Raw genomic sequence first — 6,881 nt, forward strand, 5'->3', positions numbered from 1 at the left:
AGAGATCTTTCATTGTCTGATTTTGCTGTCTAATGTCTTCCTTGAGACTCCAGATCATCTGAAGCATGTATCTCCTGAATTCTTTATCTGACATTCCATCTGCTGCAGAAATTACCTCTTCTAACGTTGAGTTGACCTGCATTGTTTGTGGTCCTTTCTTTCCTTGTCTCTTCATACTGTTCGCGTTTCTTTCTGCTTACTGAGACTGTTGTGTTGTTGAATTTTCCCCCTATATATTTGTATTACTCTTGTATAGTTGCAAAGTCTCCCGCGCAGGTGCGGGCAGAGGCTCTGCTCCTCCTCCAATTGGTGCGCTGTGCCTACCACATCGGCAGGCCGCTGGGCCTGTTCTGCTGGTTGGTAGCAGGTGCGCCTACCTTGCAGGCACGTGGGGCGGCTCTGCCACTCCCAGGTTGCTGGGCCTGACCTGCTGGTGGGTTGCAGGTCCGGCTACCTTGCAGGCGCTGGGGAAGGGCACACACCTATTTGTATTTAGACAGTTACGCGAAATGGAGGACGTAATGCTTGGGATGAAAGTTGGGGGGAAGGGGAAGGTAGGTGCTCTTGAAAAGAAAGAAGGAGAGGGAGATAGATAGCATAGAGGAGAATGGAAAGAGCTGTAAAACTTGGAAGGGGAGAGAGAGAGGGAAAAGGGAGAGAAAAAGTTAAAATGAAATAGGAAATAAAATTAGGTCTTAGAGATCCATTTTCTACTCTTCCCGTAGGCAAAGCTGTGCCCTCCGGGCTGAGTTTTGCCCTCAATGTGTCAACAGCAATCCCTGTAAGGCGGTTCCTGGGAGTCTCTCAATCCTGTTGTTTCAGAGCCGTTTCACTTCTACGGCCCCTCCTCCCCTTCCTCCTGCCAGCCAGCCATGTCCTGCTCACCGGAGGCAGTTCACCAAGGATTTGGTTATACTTTCAGCCCCACCGAGTGCTCTATTTCCCTAACTACTGAGCACTCTCGTTGTCATTCATCTAAGCCCCAGTGCTGTGGAGCTGTACTCTGGGAGTCAATTGTTTAATTTTTCTGGACCCCTTTGGTGGGCACACCTTCGGAATCTGGTAGCTAAGACTATTGGTGTCGCTGCTGGTGGTAATAGGAGTTGGGGGTCTAGGATCCCCTCTACTTCCCTCAGCCCCTACAGTCACAACCACACTGCTGGTGGTAGGAGGAGTTGGGGGTCTGGAGTGTCCTCTGTTTCCCTCCACCCCTACCGTCACACCCTCTCAGTTCGCGGTTGGGGGATTTGGGGGTGGGAAGTCTTCTCTGCTTCCCTCTGCCCCTACAGTCACGCCCTCGTCACTGGCAGTAGGGGGAGTTGGGGGTCGAGAGTCCTTTTGCCCTTAGGGTCACGCCCACGGAGAGATTTTGAAGTTTCCCGGTCGTTTGTATCTGATGTGGGTGGGAGTCACACACCTGCTAAAGTAGATTCCGCTGGGAAGGAATCTCTTTGGCCGAACTTTGGTGACTTCCCCTCTCTGCTATGGCGGGCCCCTGGCTCCTTGCCGGAGTGTCCGAAGGGAGGGGTGGAACTGGCTTGTCTCTGGTCTGACACGATCTCTGGTTTTAGTTCTCAGTTCGCTATTTCATAAAGGGTTAGTTAGATTCCCTTCACGCTGTCTCAGGGGGGGAGCCGTTCGCCGGGTGGGCGGGGCTGTTAGTAGAGCCGGGAGGGCACGGGCTATCTGCTGGGCCAGGTGGGGACACTTCTCGCTGCGCCGGGCTGCCGGTAGAGCCGGGCAGCTGCGGCCGCATGGCTAAGATCCGGGTGGGTGGAGTGGCCGTTCGCTGAGCGAGAGCGGGGCCTCTCGGGACGGCGAGGTGGCGGGTGCCGGGTTCGGGCGGGCCGCGCCGCTCGGGGCCTCCGGCCGCTTTCTGAAGCGGCTGGTGGCTGCGTAACTGGACCTCCGCGCCCGCGTGGCCGGCCAAGATCCACTTGTCTGGGACAAACTGACACTTCTAATAAACCTACCAATTCCCGGCAGGTCCCCTCTTCACGGAATTTTGCTAGAAGTTCCTCAGTAGGTAGACTGTCGCTGTTCCAATGGGTCTTTCTGATCCCGTTAATGTGGAGACATTGGAATCGCTGCTTCCTCGCCAGCGGCCATGTTGGATCCCTCAACAAATTCTTGATCAGCGGCGGTACCCAAAGATGCACAGATGGCGGCTCCAGCCAGGAGCAGCATGACAGGCTTCAGCCTCATAGCGCGCGACTTTGCCGCCCTCCCAGCTGACCTGCAGGACTAGCTTCAAAGTTCCCGGGCCATAGTTATCATTTGTGTGGTGAAAGCAATAATACTAAATAGGCTTTTCTCAAAAGATGACATAAGAAGACAAATATGTGAAAATATGTTCATCACCAAACATCAGGATAATATAAAATAAATCCTCAGTGAGATATCACCTCACCCCAAGTAGAATGGCTATATCAAACAGACAAAAGATAACAAGTATTGCCCAGGTTGTGAGGAAAAGGGAGCCATATAACTTTGCTTCTGCAATGCTTAGCCATTCTTTTGGAGTGTGTTTTTTAGTAATGTATTTTCTGTGTTTTCCTCTATTTGACAATACCTTTGTTTTCCCTTAATTTCAGAGAATTTGACAGTTTCTCCAGATACAGAATTCACATCAATAATTAGTTCCTTTATTACTTGAAACGTGCCACATACTTCTAACCCATCATGATTTCTGATTTGTGGTAGTTTTTCCAGATGCAGAATTAATGATAACAGTTCCTTAGTTTTATTATGTGAAAAGCATTGTGCCACTTCCTTCTGGCTGCCATGATTTCTGATGAAAAATGTGTTGTTGTTTGAATACCACAATCGAGCTCATTAACATATTCACTATGCCCTATCATTACCTTTTTTTTTTTCTTTTTCTTTTTTGGTGGTAGGAATACTTAAGACTTACTTAGAAAATTTCAAGTATAAAATATATTATTAGTAACTATAGTCATCAAACTGTATGTTAATTCTCCAGAACTTCTTCATCTTATAACTGCACTTGTGTACCCATTGACAAATATCTCCCTACTACTTCTGCCCCTCTACCTCTGGTAACCACTCTTCTACTGTGTTTCTATGAATTTAACTTTTATAAAACCCACATATAAATTTTATTTTTGCAGTACTGGGGATGGAACCTAAGGCCTTTTGCCTACTAGGCAAGTGGTCTACTATTTTATATCCCCAGCCCATTTTATATTATATATCGAGACAGGGTATCACTAAGTTGCCCAGGCTGGCCTTGAGCTTGTGATCCTATAGCCTCATCCTCCTGAGTACCTGCAATTATAGGAACATGCCACTATGCCTGGCTAGAATCCACATTAAATGATATCATATAGTATTTGTCTTTTTTGTGTGTCTTAATGCACGTACTATAATGTTTCCAGCTTAAAAGCAAGTCTTAATTTTATAGACCTTCCTATGACTTTTCTGTTCTCTATTTTATTTATTTCCATCATCTTTTTTATTTGTTTCCTTTTGCTAACTTTGGGTTTAGTTTATCTTTTTTGAAACACAATGTTAAGTAATTTTGTGTGTGTGTGTGTGTGGGGGGTCTTTCTCCTTTTTAAATATGGGCAATTATTACTATAGACTTCTTTCCTAGGATAGATTTTATTATATCCCTTAGGTTTTAGTATATATTGTGTTTCTAAAGTTGGTTGAGGATATTTTCAGATTTCCTTTTTGATTTTTCTCTTTAACCCATTGATTATTTAGGAACATGTGATTTAATTTCCACATTTTTTGGTAAATGTTACAAAATTCCTCTTATTATTGATATCTAGTTTCATACCATTGTAGCTGGAAATAGTGCTAGATATGATTTCAGTCTTAGATTTTTTTTAAGATTGTTTTATGATCTGTCCTGAAAAATGTCCCATATACATTAGAGAAGAATGTGAATTCTGCTGCTATTGAATGAAATCTTCTGCTCTGTTGTGTCCATTTGACCTAAGTACAGTTCAAGTTTATGACTTTCTCATTTATTTTCTGTTTCATCTGTATATTATTGAAATTGGGACACTGAAGTCACCTACTATTATTGTATTCCTGTTTGTTTCTCCCTTCATGTTCATCAATCTTTGCTTTATATATTTAGAAGCTCTGACAATTGGTGCATATATCTAAAATTTTATGACCTATTTATCAGTAGACTTAAAAATTAAGTAATGAATATGTCTGTCTCTTGTAAAAAAATTTTTACTTGAAGTCTGGTTTATTGTATAAAACTGTAGCAATCTATTATGGTTTAGGTATGTGGTGACTCCAAAAAGCTCATTTGTGAGACAATATACGAATTTTCAGAGGTGAAATGATCCTTAAAAGTTATTTTTTAGTTGTTAATCCACCCAATCAGTGGATTAATCCACTGCTATATATTAACTGGATGATAACTATAGACATAGAAGGTGTGACTGGAGGAGGTAGGTTACTGGGGGCATGCCTTTGGGGTTTATATTTTGTCCCTGGTAAGCAGAGCTCTCTCTCTCTCTCTGCTTCCTGGTGGCGATGTCCTGAGCTGCTTTACATCACATCCTTCTGCTATGATGTTCTATCTCATCTTGGGCCCAGAGCTATGGTGTTGGCTGTCTGTGGACTGAGACCTGTAAAACTGTGAGTCAAAATAAACTTTTCCTCTTCCAATTGTTATTGTCTGGTCTTTTGGTAACAGTGACAAAAAACTGACTAAAACATCATTCATACTCTTGTTTGATAATTTTTTGCATGGATTATCTTCTTCCATTCCTTTGCTTTCAGAGCATGTTTGTCCTTAAGTGGGCTGATTGTAAACAGTACATAATAGATTTTTTATTTTTTAATCCATTCAATGACTTTGTCTTTTCATTGGAGAATTAAACCATATACATTCAACATCATTATTCATACATAAAGACTTGTTACTGTCATTTTTTACTTGTTTCTTGGTTGCTTTGTAGATCCTTTGGCTTATTGTCTACTTTTGTAATTTGGTAAGTTCCTGTAGCAATATGATTCAATTCCTTTCTTTATTGTTTTCAAATTTGTTATAAGGGTTCTCTGTTGTTGTTTTGTGGATACCACAAGGCATATGTAAAATATCTTATAATTGTAATATACTATTATTTTTACCTGATAGCAACATTGATTCTACCACCTACAAGAACTCTACTTTTTTACCCTCCCCCAACAATTTACATACTTTTATAGTCATAATTTATATGTTTTTGTATTGGGTATTCCTCAACAATTTTTTGTAGCTTTAGCTATTCTTGATTGGTTTTATTTTTAATTTTCATAATAGAGATATGATTCATATACCACCATTATAATAGTAGAGAGTTCTGAATTTGAGTATATACATTGCATACCTTTGCCAGTGAGTTCCATGGCAAAGAACTCAAATTTTTATTTTTATTTTTGGTAAGGCAGATCCATTGGTGATAAGCTCCATCAACTTTTTTTTCTGATAAAGTTATTATACTCACTTCTGAAAGATGGCTATACTGAATATAAAATTGGATGGCAGTGCCAGGCACTGTGGTGCATGCCTATAATTTCAGCAGCTTGGGAGGCTGAGGCAGAAGAATGGCAAATTCAAAGCCAGCCTCAGCAAAAGCAAGGTTCTAAGCAAATTGGTGAACCTCTGTCTCTAAATAAAATACAAAATAGGACTGGGGATGTGGCTTAGTGGTTGAGTAGCCCTTAGTTCAGTTCCTGGTACACCCCACCAAAAAATTTGGATAGCAGAGTTTTTTTCTTTCAGCTGTTTGAATATTATTATGTCATTCTCTGTTGTCTTAAAGGATTTCTTCTGAGAAATAATAGATGTGGATGTCCATCTTTCCCCAAATTTGGGAGGCTTTTAGAAATTATTTCATTAAATAAGCTTTCTGTCCCTCTCTCTGTCTTTTCTCCTTCCAAAGTTCCCATAATAAAAATACTTGTTCATTAAATGTTATCCCATAAATCCTGTATGCTTCATTCTTTTTTTCTTTTTTTTTTCCTTTGATTGGATAATTGCAAAAGACCTATATTCAAGTTCACAGATTCTTCTGCTTGATGTGGTCTTCTGTTGAAGCTTTCTGTTGTGTTTTTTTTTTTTCCATTCATTGAATTTTTTGGAGGGGGAACTGGGAATTGAACCTAGGAGTGCTTAATCACTGAGCCAAGTCCCCAGCCCTTTTTGTATTTTTTCCTTAGAGACAGGGTCTTGCTGAGGTGCTTAGGGCCTTCCTTGCTAAGTTGCTGGGGATGGCTTAGATCTCACAATCCTCTTGCCTCAGCCTTTGAGCCACTGTGATTAAAGGCTTGCACCACTGCATCCAGCTTCATTCATTGAATTTTTTATCTCTCAAATTTTTTACTTCCAAAATTACTGTTTAGTTCATTTTAAATGATATTTCTCTCTTTGCTGTATTTATATTTCAGATCATATTTTTTTTTCTAATTTTGTTAACTGTAATTTTTTGTATTTAGCTGGGTTTCTTCAAGATCACTATTTTAAATTTCTTTTAAAACAATTCATAAATTTCCATTTTGGGGTATATTACTTGAAAATTATTGTGGGTTTTCTTGCTGGTGTTATGTTTCTTTGCTTTTTCATGTTTCCTGCGTCTGTGAGTCTGGTTGACCAGCCATCTCTTTCAAATATTTCAAAATGTCTGTCTTTGGGAAACAATTCAAAATGAAGATGAGGATCAGGATTCCCATTTGGAAGGGTACAATTACTCTTATTCTGAGTAGGCATAGTGATGTGGACTTCTTGTAGCTTATTCAACTGTGATCAATGTCAACAATTTTATTGGGTGCCTAACAGGCCTTGACTACAGGGGTTTGTGGCAGTAGTGGTGGCAGAACGGGCTACTAAGAGTTCTTAGTGTAAATAATTT

This window comes from Spermophilus citellus, assembly GCF_964194105.1.
Source record: "Spermophilus citellus genome assembly, chromosome: X".
Classification (NCBI taxonomy): domain Eukaryota; kingdom Metazoa; phylum Chordata; class Mammalia; order Rodentia; family Sciuridae; genus Spermophilus; species Spermophilus citellus.